This window comes from Corylus avellana, chromosome 3 (genome assembly GCF_965113065.1).
Source record: "Corylus avellana chromosome 3, dhCorAvel1.hap1.2, whole genome shotgun sequence".
NCBI classification, from domain to species: Eukaryota; Viridiplantae; Streptophyta; class Magnoliopsida; order Fagales; family Betulaceae; genus Corylus; species Corylus avellana.
This window is the reverse complement of record NC_142492.1, coordinates 4,941,743-4,954,358: the sequence shown is the minus strand read 5'-3', so window position 1 is coordinate 4,954,358 and position 12,616 is coordinate 4,941,743.

The following is a 12,616-nucleotide window of genomic DNA, read 5'->3' as shown; positions in this document are numbered from 1 at the left end:
TCCGACCCGGTTCTGCTCAACAGTACCGCAAATACCATCATTTTCGACCTCAATGTAGTTTTTCGACCCGTTCTCACTCAATACAGCCCCGATTTAACTCATTTCAAAAGCATTGGAAAGCTACTTTGAGGGGCAAGAGTATTGCAGGGTTTTCAAACTATAATTCCCAAAAATATAATTGGGAAAGGGGTGAGTCTTCTCATCAAGGTCAGAGGCAATCTAATCAGAGGTTTTTTCGTCCGTGTTGGATGTCACCTACAGAGCATAAGGAAGTGGAGTTCACTGTACCAGATTTGGTTCAATCCAATATTTCAAGTGATAGACGCTTGAGGGTTCCACGTCATTTGAGGATCGTAAGGACAGTGGAGCAAAGTCCAAGGGATTTGTGGTCAATGGGCAACAATCAATACACACTTCCACCAAGAGATGACCAGTTCATACCGGTAGTTCCAAACCGTCCGTATTACAGGGCCTGCATGAATGATTACCAGGCAAGGCTGACCTATCCTAGAGACGACTGATCTCGAAAATAAAAATAAATAAACTGATCTATTTTTATTATTTGTCGGTTTGTAATAACTTAGAAATACATTTTTAATTTTTCTGTTGGTGTGTATGTAAGTAATATCTGATACATTACAGTTATAGTAAACAAATATTTGTATTTATATTAAGTTTATTGTATTCACATTATAAAATGGCTATTAAAAACAGTATAGATTCCTCAAAGGTCGAAAGCCTTAATGGAATCAATTTTAGAATGTAGAAACGACATATCTCTTATGTACTGACGCATGAGAGAACTTTACACACTCTCACATCAAAAAGATCTGAAGTAAAAGATGAGAAAAATGATGATGCTGTCAAGAAAAAGGAAAAATGGATAGAAAATGACCTAATGGCAAAGGCCACTCTCCTCCATAGCATGAAAGATAATATCATCTCACTCTTTGAAGGATACGAGACTGCTAAGGAAATAATGGAAGCATTAGAGGAAAAGTATGGCCCTAGGTCCAATACTCACATACAACTATTATTAGATAAATATAATAGTGCACGTATGAGTGAGAATGACTATGTGGGGGACTTTGTAAACCAAATGGAACTCATTGTAAAGGAACTTGCATCTGTCGGTCATCAAATATCCGACAAAATGCAAATAACCACAATACTTAATGGTCTTCCTCTATCTTGGGAACATGTGATAACATCACTGACCCATAGTGGAAAAGAAATATTCATAATTTCCTTACCAGTTTTGTTTGTATTAGAAGAAGAAAGGATGAAAAGAAGAAAGAGAGAAGGACAATCCAGCAACCTCATGATGGCTCAAATCAATACTCAGACTTCACGTGCTCCAGCATTCAAAGGCAAGCCAAGAAAGTTCAAAAAGAAATGGAAAGGTAAGCCGAAAGGTAAAAATAAAATCAAATGAGCATGTTTCAAATGTGGCAAAATGGGGCATTTCAAGGCAAATTGTCCAAAGAACAACGGTGACAAGAAACAGAAAGAAATAGCTATGACCATTACTGAAGTGATGATGGCAGAACCGACTTCAAATTTTTGGTGGATAGACTCGGCAGCAACTAGACATATTACAAGGAACCAAAAATTATTCATAGATTTCAAAGAGAAAAAGGTCGGAGAACACAGAGTGTATATGGGCAACAATACTTACAATGATGTGCTAGGCGAAAGAAAATGTAAGATTTTTGTTAAAGGGTCTTCCGTTGTTTTACATAATGTTCTATATGTGCCAAATATCCGGAGAAATCTAATATCTGTTCCCGTATTAGATAGCAAAGGATATGGGATTAAGTTTAAATCTGGGAAGGTCTATATTTGTAAGGGAAAGATATATGTTAAGGATGTAATGATAGACAATATGTATTTACTCAAAGTTGATAATAAAGATCCCATTTCACAGTATTCATATGTGTCTGAAGATAGTTCTTTCTTATGGCATTTAAGATTAGGCCACATCAACAAAAATAAAATGAAAAGAATGAGTAAGAGTGGATTACTACCTAGAATTAATTTTGAAGATTTTAATATATGTGAATCATGTATTAAGGGAAAAATGATTAGTAAATCTTTTTCAAAACACTGGAAATCATCAGAATTATTAAGAGTAATTTATTCTGACATATGTGGTCCTTTAAGAACTAAAACACATAGAGGAATTGAATACTTTATTACTTTTACAGATGATTATTCAAGATATGGACATATCTACCTTATCAAACATAAATCTAAAGCAATTGAAAAATTTAAAGAATATAAATTAGAGGTAGAAAAACAATTGAGAAGGTCCATTAAAAACTTGAATAATGATAGGGGAGGTGAATATGAAGCCATGGATTCCTTCTACAGAGAAAGTGGAATAAGACATTTATATACAATGCCTTATAAGCCTCAACAAAATGGGATTGCAGAAAGAAGGAATAGAACTTTAATGGATATGACAATATCCATGATGGCATATGCTGAGTTATCCACTCATTTTTAGGGTGAGTCTTTATCCACTGCAGCATATATTTTTAATAGAATAAAAACCAAATCAAAACCTCTTACACCTTATGAATATTGGGCAGGCATAAAACCAGATTTTTACAACCTCAAAGTGTGGGGATGTAAGGCACATGTACTTATTCCAAAACCCTTAAGGGATAAGTTAGAAAGTAAAACATTGGAATGCAGATTTATAGGATATATAGAAAATGGTAGTGGATATAGATTTTACCATCCAGATAAGGGATTAATAGAAAGCAGGGATGCTACATTTCTAGAAAACACCAATCAAATTACTCCCATGGATGAAATAAGACTTCTACAATAAGAAGATTCTGAATGTCAAACACCACAAGTTACTTTGAAAGAAAAAGAACATAACACTGACATTCGGAATAGTGGGAGCAAGAGAAAATCCAAAGATCCACCTAATTTGGATATAGGTAATCAAAACAGTGGAAGTAAAAGACAAAGACGACCATCAACCACACTCAAGGATCATTATGTGCTAAGTACAGATGATATAAATTTGCAAGATGATCCAGCAAATTTTAAAGAAGCTGTAAGTAGTCATGATGCTGAAAAATTGATTAAAGCTATGGAAGAAGAGCTTGAATCAATTCAGAAAAATGATGTGTGGGAACTCATGGAATTGCCAAGCCAAAGAAAAGCAATTGGATGCAAGTGGGTTCTAAGGAAGAAATTCAAAGCTGATGGAAGTCTTGAAAAGTACAAAGCTAGATTGGTGGCTAAAGGGTTTACTCAGCAACCCGGTGTAGACTTAATTGACACATACTCACCTGTGGTAAAATTCGCTTCAATGAGGATTATCATGTCCATTGTAGTCTTAATGGATTTGGAATTACACCAGTTGGATGTTAAGACAGCCTTTCTCAATGGAGAATTAAAAGAAGAAATTTACATGCAACAACCTGAAGGATTTCAGGTCACAAGACATGGAGAAGAAATCTACAAATTAAAAAGGTCATTATATGGGCTTAAACAATCTTCGAGGCAATGGTATTTGAAGTTCCATCAAGCAATACTAGAAATTGGTTTCGAGGTAAGTCCACTAGATCACTGTGTTTACATATGTAATGAAAATAATAAATTAACAATATTATCATTATATATAGACGATATACTGTTAACTGGTAACTGTCCAGATATAATAAATAAAACAAAATCCTTCTTGTCATCCAAATTTGAAATGAAAGATATGGGTACTGTTACCTATGTCTTAGGAATAAGAATTTCTAGAAATAGAAATTTAAAATTATTATATTTAGATCAAGAAAAATATCTGGAAAAGATACTTAAGAGGTTTAATATGGATAAATATAAACCTCTAAAAACACATATTTTAAGAGGTCAGTATTTGAATAAATCAATGTGTCCTCAAAATGAGACAGAGATTCAAGAGATGGAATTTATTCCCTATGCCCAAGCCGTGGGCAGTCTCATGTATGGAATGACAACTACAAGACTTGATATTTGTTATGCGGTGGGATTAGTAAGCAGATATCAATCTAATCCAGAGAAGACACATTGGCAAGCAGTAAAACGTATATTTAGATATTTACAAGGTACTAAAAACATGGGCTTATGTTTTCGTATAAGTGATCTAGAAATTAAAGGATTCACAGATGCGGATTTTGTTGGGGACGCTGATAATAGAAAATCAACAAGTGGGTATGTGTTCTTGTTTGGTGGAACAGCTATTTCTTGGTTAAGCAAAAAACAAAATTGCGTTGCAAAATCCACTATGGAAGTTGAATATATATCATGCAGCACAACAATAAGTAATGCAGTGTAGATTAAACGTTTTGTAGAAAGTTTAAATTTAGGTTTAAACAGTAAGCCAGTCAATATGTTTTGTGACAACAAGTCTGCTATCTCTTTAATAAAAAGTGGAGCACAAAGCTCCAAATGCATACATATTGATGTAAATTATCACTATATTCAAGATATAGTGGAAAGAGGGGAAATTAAAATTGAATTTATACCCTCAACAGAGATAGTAGCCGATCCTATGACCAAAGGATTGTCTTTGAAAAAAATTCAAAGAGCATGTAGCTACAATGTGATTGAGAAACACCTAGGTGGTAGCTACATATATGTTTAAGCACAAGCGGAAGGATTCAGGGACACCTGAATGAACGATTTTGTGCAATTCTGTTTTTATAAGGGGAATAATTGGTCAGGTAATAGACAGAAGACACTTAAGAAATAATATTACAACTTTCATAAATGTAAGGTTCATCGAGAGACATTATGTTACAAGTTGGTAATATATATATGATCTTATAGTGTAAAAAGACACTGATAAGAAGTATCAAGGAAACACTTGATTAGAATTTAGAAATATCAGTGCAGGTCAACACATAGTTTTGTGTATGGCTGAAATCGTCAATTGTGGAATAGGTGTGAACCAGTGTTCCTTACCACAGAGAATTGATGTCATTCGTTTAGTTAAAAACGAAATGAAGTCACCTTAATATATTAGCAGTGTGAAAATATATGGAAAAATGTGCGATTAGATAAGATGACAAAATTGTATATACATTATAAAATGTCATAATTTAATGCCGATCTGTAAATTAAACATATGAAAGTTGACATGAATAAAAATTACATTTGGTACCAAGATGATAATGTTCAACTAGATTACATAATGTTAAAGTGTGATCAAGTGGGAGATGATGGTTTAAAGGGTGATGACACCATAACTGGTGTGGTCATTCCCATAGCCAATCACAACCTTCCATGGTGGTTATGATAAAGTAATAAGGTGTGACTCTTGATGAAGAGTCATAATCTAACTCTATAAATAAAGTTTGATAATGAGAAGAACATACGTCAAAACTTCATTCTCTCATTATCACGTTGCTTTTGTCCTCCATTGGATATCCACCCTAACGCGAGATTCCTACAAACAAGATCATACATTCATATTATTCTAACATGACCTACATGCGAATCTCACAGTTTAAATTATAGATATACACATGTCTTTCGTCCTTACCATTTTCATTCTTTTCTTATGCATTCCTCCAATGGCTCTTTCTTTAACTTTTGAGACAATTCCATTGCCAACCGGTGTCGTGGTTCCTCTTCATTTGATTTCAACAGGAAAGAAGCCAGTTCCTTTTAAGTGAAGGGCATAATTGTAATTTCATATATATATTTTTTAACAATTTCACCATTCACTTAAAAGGTACCGGCTCCTCTCTAGTTGAAATCGTTTGGAGAAGATCCTGCTCTGTTTCGGTGTCCATGCTGATATTAGAACAAATCCTAAAAAGCTGAGTTGATCTCAAATTAATTTCACTTTGCCATCTCTTTTATTAAATCGCTCTTTGTTATGTGCACTATGTTTGTTCGGGTGTTCACATGCATGTGTTCAAAGGAATTTGAGAGAAACAGGTCTTTTCCGTAGAGGCGTTCGCTTGTGTCTTGACAACTCACAATACAAGTCATGAAACCCTAAGGATGTTCGGGCGACTCGCTTACTTATTCGGACACCGTCACATAAAACCTAAACCGACTTTTTAAGTTTTATGTATGATTTTTCCAAGTCTATAAAAGGAATTTGAAGACACAATCTTAGAAAAGCTAAGCATAGCCGACAATGCAAAAATTGAGGTCTTTGAGAGACATTATACACTAAGAGCTTAGCAATTTTTATTGCGTGCTAAGAAAAACATTTGGTACGAGCTAGAGTGATAAAACCACAAGTTGTTCTACGTTAACAACTTGAAGTGAATTGGTGGCTTAATAAGAAGATCAAGAAGAAGAATTGTCCTGTAAAAAAAATGGAGTTGCTGCGGTTGGTTTGCAATCAACCGATAGAGATTGTAAAACGCCAAACTCAAAACTTGCATGTTGATGGTCTTGTGGACTTCCTGCATCACTACTCTTAACTCTTTAAGCTTATCTTTATCTTCCATAACATGTTGCTCTAATACCATTAAAGGAAATTGAAACATATAGAATAGAAATGTTTTGGAATGATTTCCCTTTTCGGGTGAAAATATAAGAAGACAAAGAAAAATGAATTTGTCAGAATAAATTTTGTGTGTAAAACAATATTCTGTCTGGCCCCATTTTATATTTGGGCCATTGGTTCTCTTTACATATCCTTTATAGCAGTTTTCTCCTTCTATGAGATAATTTGGTGTAGGAAGTAGGAACCACCATTCCTTACATCATTTCTTTTACAATGTTGGTAACTAAAAACACAAAACAAAAAGGCTTTAGTCTTGAGAAGCTCACCAAAAAAAAAAAATTGGTAATGGTGTTTTTTTTCTGGTGTTCTCCTTATCTTACTTAAATATTATTTTATGAAATAAATATGAGGAACCAATAATTTAAGTGTTTTTTTTATTCTTCTGCTTTTGTGAAAAACAATATCCACGTAAAATCGGGAGAACACTAGAAAAAACCATAGCATTTCTCGAAAAAAGAAAAAAAAAAAAAACAAACAAACAAACAAACTTAGGCCAAAAGGGTAGACCCAAGCAAATGCCTGCCATAACTTAAGGGCTTGTTTGGCAAAGGTTATGGGTATTTTTATTGTAGTAGAAATTGATTGGTGTGTAGGAAAAAAATATTTTGTATAAAAAAGTGAAAAAAAAAAAAAAAGGTTTTATGGTGATTTTTTTATTTGAGTAATAATAAAAAGTGAGTAATTTAATATGGATCCGGCTTAGGTGCGGTAGTTTTGAACTACCGCACCATGCTGTAGCCCAAAACGACCCAGTTTGGGGTCGTTTTGGGCAATAAAAAAATAATATTTTAAAAGTAAGAATATAAAATTAATTAAATATTAAATAATTAATAAATTTCTTTTCTTTTCTCCTTTGCTTTCTTTGAGAGGGAGAGAGAGAGTTGACGAGAGAGACCTAAAGACGGAGAGCACGAGAGGGAGAGAAGGCGAGATTTTTAGAGGGTAGAGATCGAGAGACGGAGCTGTGAGAGAAATTGCAGAAAAAATTCTGATTTTTGATTGCTGTTTCTTGGCTAGATTTGGGTTTCTGATTAGTGGGTCTTTCTGGGTTTATTTTTTTGGCGTTTTGGAGTGGCCGGCCAACCCATTTCTGGCGAGGGGGTGGCTCCATGGCTGGTTTGGGGGTGGACGAACCACCCCCAGAAATTGCAGAAATTTTTCTGCAATTTCTCTCACAGCTCCGTCTCTCTCTCTCTACCCTCTGTTTCTCTAAAAATCTCGCCTTCTCTCCCTCTCGTGCTCTCCGTCTTTGGGTCTCTCTCTCTCCCTCTCAAAGAAAGCAAAGGAGAAAAGAAAAGAAATGAACGAGCTGGAGATCAGAAGAAGAGGAGCAACAAGAAGATGGAGATGATGAGTTTTATTATTTTTTTAATAGTTTTAGTTTTTTAATTATTAATTATTAATATTTAATTAATTTTATATTATTACTTTAAAATATTATTTTTTTATTGCCCAAAACGACCCTAAATTGGGTCGTTTTTTGCTACAGCATGGTGCGGTAGTTTCGGACTACCGCACCTAAGTCGGATCCATTTAATATAAATAATAAAAATGTTGAGAAGTTGGATTTTTTAGAAAAATAGCAAGGAAGTCATTAGGCTTTGTTTGGTAATGGGGATGGGGTTGGCCCAAACACTGTTCATCACCATTTCCCAAAAAAATCAACATCAAAATATTCTAACTTTTTCACTTTTAATATCAAATCATTCACTTTTTATTATTATTCAAATAAAAAATCACTACAAAACAAATTTTTTCACTTTTTCATACCACTTTTTCATTTTTTTTTAATACCAAACATTCTTACTTTTTTTAACATCAACTACAGTATTTAGGTCATCCCATTTGCCAAACACCCCTAAGGTCTTTTGCCAAATAGAACTAAGAAATTGTCGGAGGAGAGAAGACACGGCCATAAATTTCACGTATGCATGATTATGTGGAAAACTGTTGGATATTAAATGCGTATGGACAGCTGTCCGGTCCTGGATGGGGGGCTGGTGATTCAGAGTGAAGCCGCACATGATTTGTTTGTGGGAAGGAGTAATTCATATGATTTCATTTATTGCTCCTCTTTACTTTCGTCCATGGCTTCAAATTACTGATGGATTTGATTGTCCCATCAATTCATGCAGCTTAACATAGCATATGATCAAATCATATAGGGTTCATTTTGGCAATTCCATGTCAGTGATGCCAACCGCTCACCAGACCAGAAGAACACCCACTGCCAACAATGGCTTTTAATTTCAATACCTAGTTTTCAACTGCCTTTTAATTATCTCAAATGGGGCTCGATCATTTAGTATATAGTTTTTGATAATGGTAAAATTTGAGAATTAATTTGGTAAATTTCTTTTTAAAAAGAAAGCGTTGCTCCACGGTGACAACCGTCGTCACCAAGCCATCATTGTGGTGGTGATCTAATGACCCTGGCGGCCATTACGGAGGTGCTGGATCTTCTGGCAGCCACTGTAGGGCCGCCAAATTTGTCTTGCGGCAACCACAACACCACCAACTCTTGAAAAAAAAAAAAATGATTTTTTTATTATACATGTAATTACGAACGATTTCTTCCTTGAAAAAAAAAATTATAATATTAACGAGAGCCTTTCTATTATTATTATTATTATTATTTTGTAAATACTTCAATACATTAAACAAGATGGGTTACCGGAAACAAAAGTTTCCAAGGGGATGGGCTCCCAACAATAAACCCATAGTGAAAACAACAGCATGAAAATGGAAAAGAAAAAAACCAAACAGGAAATGGTTGTGTGTATCGACTTTTTTGGAGTCAATAATTTTCCAGTCCTCTATTCCTTGAACAAAAGTCAAGGATTGGGCCGCATAAAGCAGTTCAGGCAGCATACCAGAAGAGGATAGGTGCAACCCTAACCAAACCTCTATTAAGCTAAAACAACCTCTGTGAGAAGGTTGAGGGGGTGGATGCATGGTTGATCCCAAAAATAGATTTGTAAACAATGAGTGACTCACTCTAGAAACAAAAGATCTCATCTACAGATAAACCAACAAGATCCTAGGGACCACAACCCAAAAACCTCTTTCTATTATGGTGTAAAACCTCGTTTTACAGCATTCAATAAAAAAAATGGACACATCATATAAAAACAAAAAATATCGTATCTTTTATTCAAATCAATTTCATTGACTTTTTCATTTGTTTTAACTAAACGCCCATCATCTATCTCTGAATCTTCCACCCACATTCGAACTCTCAATACCGAAATCTCTAAAACTAACAAAGACAGTGACTTCGATGGTTTATCAATGGGTATTTTGACGAGATAAGAAAAATTATTTGGTGTGGAGTGTTATATTATTTGTTGGTGTTTCAAGTTGAGGTATCTACTTCTTATTAAAGTGTGCAAAATACTTAATTTACACCTCAACCTAATTGAAGTTATTTTCAAAATTAATTAATTTTTTTTATAAATGTTTTGTATTTTAATTTTTTGAAAAGTATTTTGTAGTGAGAAGAATTTTATAATTTGTTTTGAAAAGTATATCAATTATTAATAAGGTCACATCCAGAATTTATATAATTAGCTGATATTTGAAAATAATTTTGAGTGTTCAAGAATCGAATTTTTTTTTTTTCTTTCAAAAAGGCCCTTTTCAGTTTATTCCCATTATGTTTGAGTTTTTTTTTAAAAAAAATATTTGATTATTAGCAGACCTTATAATTATCACAGACGCAATCATCCCCCCTAATCTTGTGTCCTTTTCAGGGATCAAACCTAGCCTACTCTTTCCTCATGAAAAAGAAGAAAGAAAAAAACATAAAGAAAAAGCCCTGCCCTAGCCTTTAAGAAGATACAAAAAAACATAAAGAAAAAGCCCTGCCCTAGCCTTTAAGAAGATACAGAGGTGTCAGCCAACCAATAAATCATAAACTATTGCCTACTACTTGACTTCCTTTTATTGGTGGAGTTATATGAAATTCTTTGAGCATTTGGAAATTTTTTTATTTTTTATTTTTGGTGGCAAAAGAGCAATTGGATATTTCTTAATTTTATGCAATACATACTTTGATAGTAAACTTGGAGGATCATTGGTGGAATTATAAACTAATGTACTAGTTCACATATACTAAACATTCCATAAACGTTTTTCATTAAAATGAACTCAGCGATTCCTAAGGTATGCTAATAACATAATTTAGTCACTGTAGTCAAATTCGGTCCACTAATTTAAAAAAATTGATATTTACTAAAATATGACACGTGTTATAATTTTATTGGATCTAACGTTTTACGCTATCAAAATTTGTTAAGTTAGTGGACGAATTTTAACTATAAGGATTAAATTATTTTATTGGCACATCTCATGAATTTTTGAGTTCACTTTAGTACCACAAGAAATTAATTGTAAATCAGATAAACCACACGAACCAATTTTTACATTTTTCTCTTATAAAAAATCAAGTGCTTCTAATATGTTAATTAATAAATCACGTATTTCTCATATGCTAACGAAGATATGATGGTTTTATAGATTTTTGACCCAATTTAAAAGATTTTTTTTTTTTTTTTTTTAAATGAGAATAATAATGATAAGCATAAGACATGTGGGGGGGCCCTATTGAGTCATTGTGGAAATGAAGAAGGTCAAAGAACATGTCCTCGGTTGGTCCCATTATAATTCCAGATTTAGAAATAGATGTCCGTTCATTGGAAAATAAGATTAATTATTAATCAGATAGTTAAAGATAAAAATTTTGTGTAGGGACCACAGCCATTTACTTTGGAAGGTAATTCACCCACCTAACACTATTTATGAAGTAAACTGAAACCGATAAAGGTGCGGAAAAGCCAACGACCAGATGCGGTAAACAACGCCCAACTTTTCTCTAAACTCCACGGCGAGAGAGAGACTAAAAGTCGTCATATATGGACGCTCTCTGGGAGCGCGTGACTATACCCCGCTTAATAAGGGACTCCTCTAGTTCTTTTTTTTTTTTCATCAAATTTGTGTGCACAACATGATTAAAAAAATGAGATGAAAACTTCATGTTTTAGAGAGAAAATGTCATGCTTTCAGAATTATTTTGCTCACTAAGTATAATATTTTAGATAAAAATAAGACTATCCTCCATTTACGCTTGGTTTAAAGATAGGTAAAAAGCTATTTTTTTGCCAAATAGTGGGCTACTTCATTTGATTCCATTATGAGATGTCCTGCAAATCATGATTGAAGACCATTCAACATAGTTCGAGTTATCTTCGATCAATTTACCACATCGATTCCAACAAGAGCCTTCTTGTTACCAAGCATGCGCAATTTTCAACGAGTCTACCTTTATAATTACTTGTTGAAGCTTTAGGTCTATGCAAAATTTTATTGCCTTCCAAGCTGCCACTATCGCAACTATTGTTGGATCAGTAATAAAAGGGGAATGCAGTACACATAGTTGCCAGGACAAGTCCCTTATCATCTTTAACTATCACCCCTACACCCATCTTCTTATCAAGTTTATCAAAAGGCTGTGTCCCAACTTATTTTATCCACCCCCTCGAGAGGTTTCTTAGTTTCTTGAATTTATGCCTCTCTTATTTATTATTTTCCTTCATGTTATTCACAAAGACTTGCCGGGTAGTGCACAATATGATTAGAAATTTTTTATCATACCATATGCATTATGTGAATCTAAATTTGGTGTAGTGTGGCTATAATCAAATCAAGTATTGAATGTTCAAGTTCTGTTTGTCTAATTTTTTTTCCAAACATGAGCCAAGCTCGAGCTAGATAATATATTCAAACTATGTTCATTTATTTTTCAAACGAGTTCAAACTCGTTCACGAGTTACTAAATTAATTTATTCATTAAATATATAAAGTAACGTAGTGATTTTTTTTTTTTTTTGTAAAGTCATACTAATTATTATTATTATTATTTTTTTATATGTCCGCACAAGAGGGGGAGAGAGATTCGAATTAGTGACCTCCGTTTCATTAGGCGTGGTCTCAACCGATTGAATTATCTCTTGGGGACAAAGTCATACTAATTATTAGTTATTTAATTATTGTTATGATTTATTATTTGTAGAATTAGATAAATTAACCATAATCTTA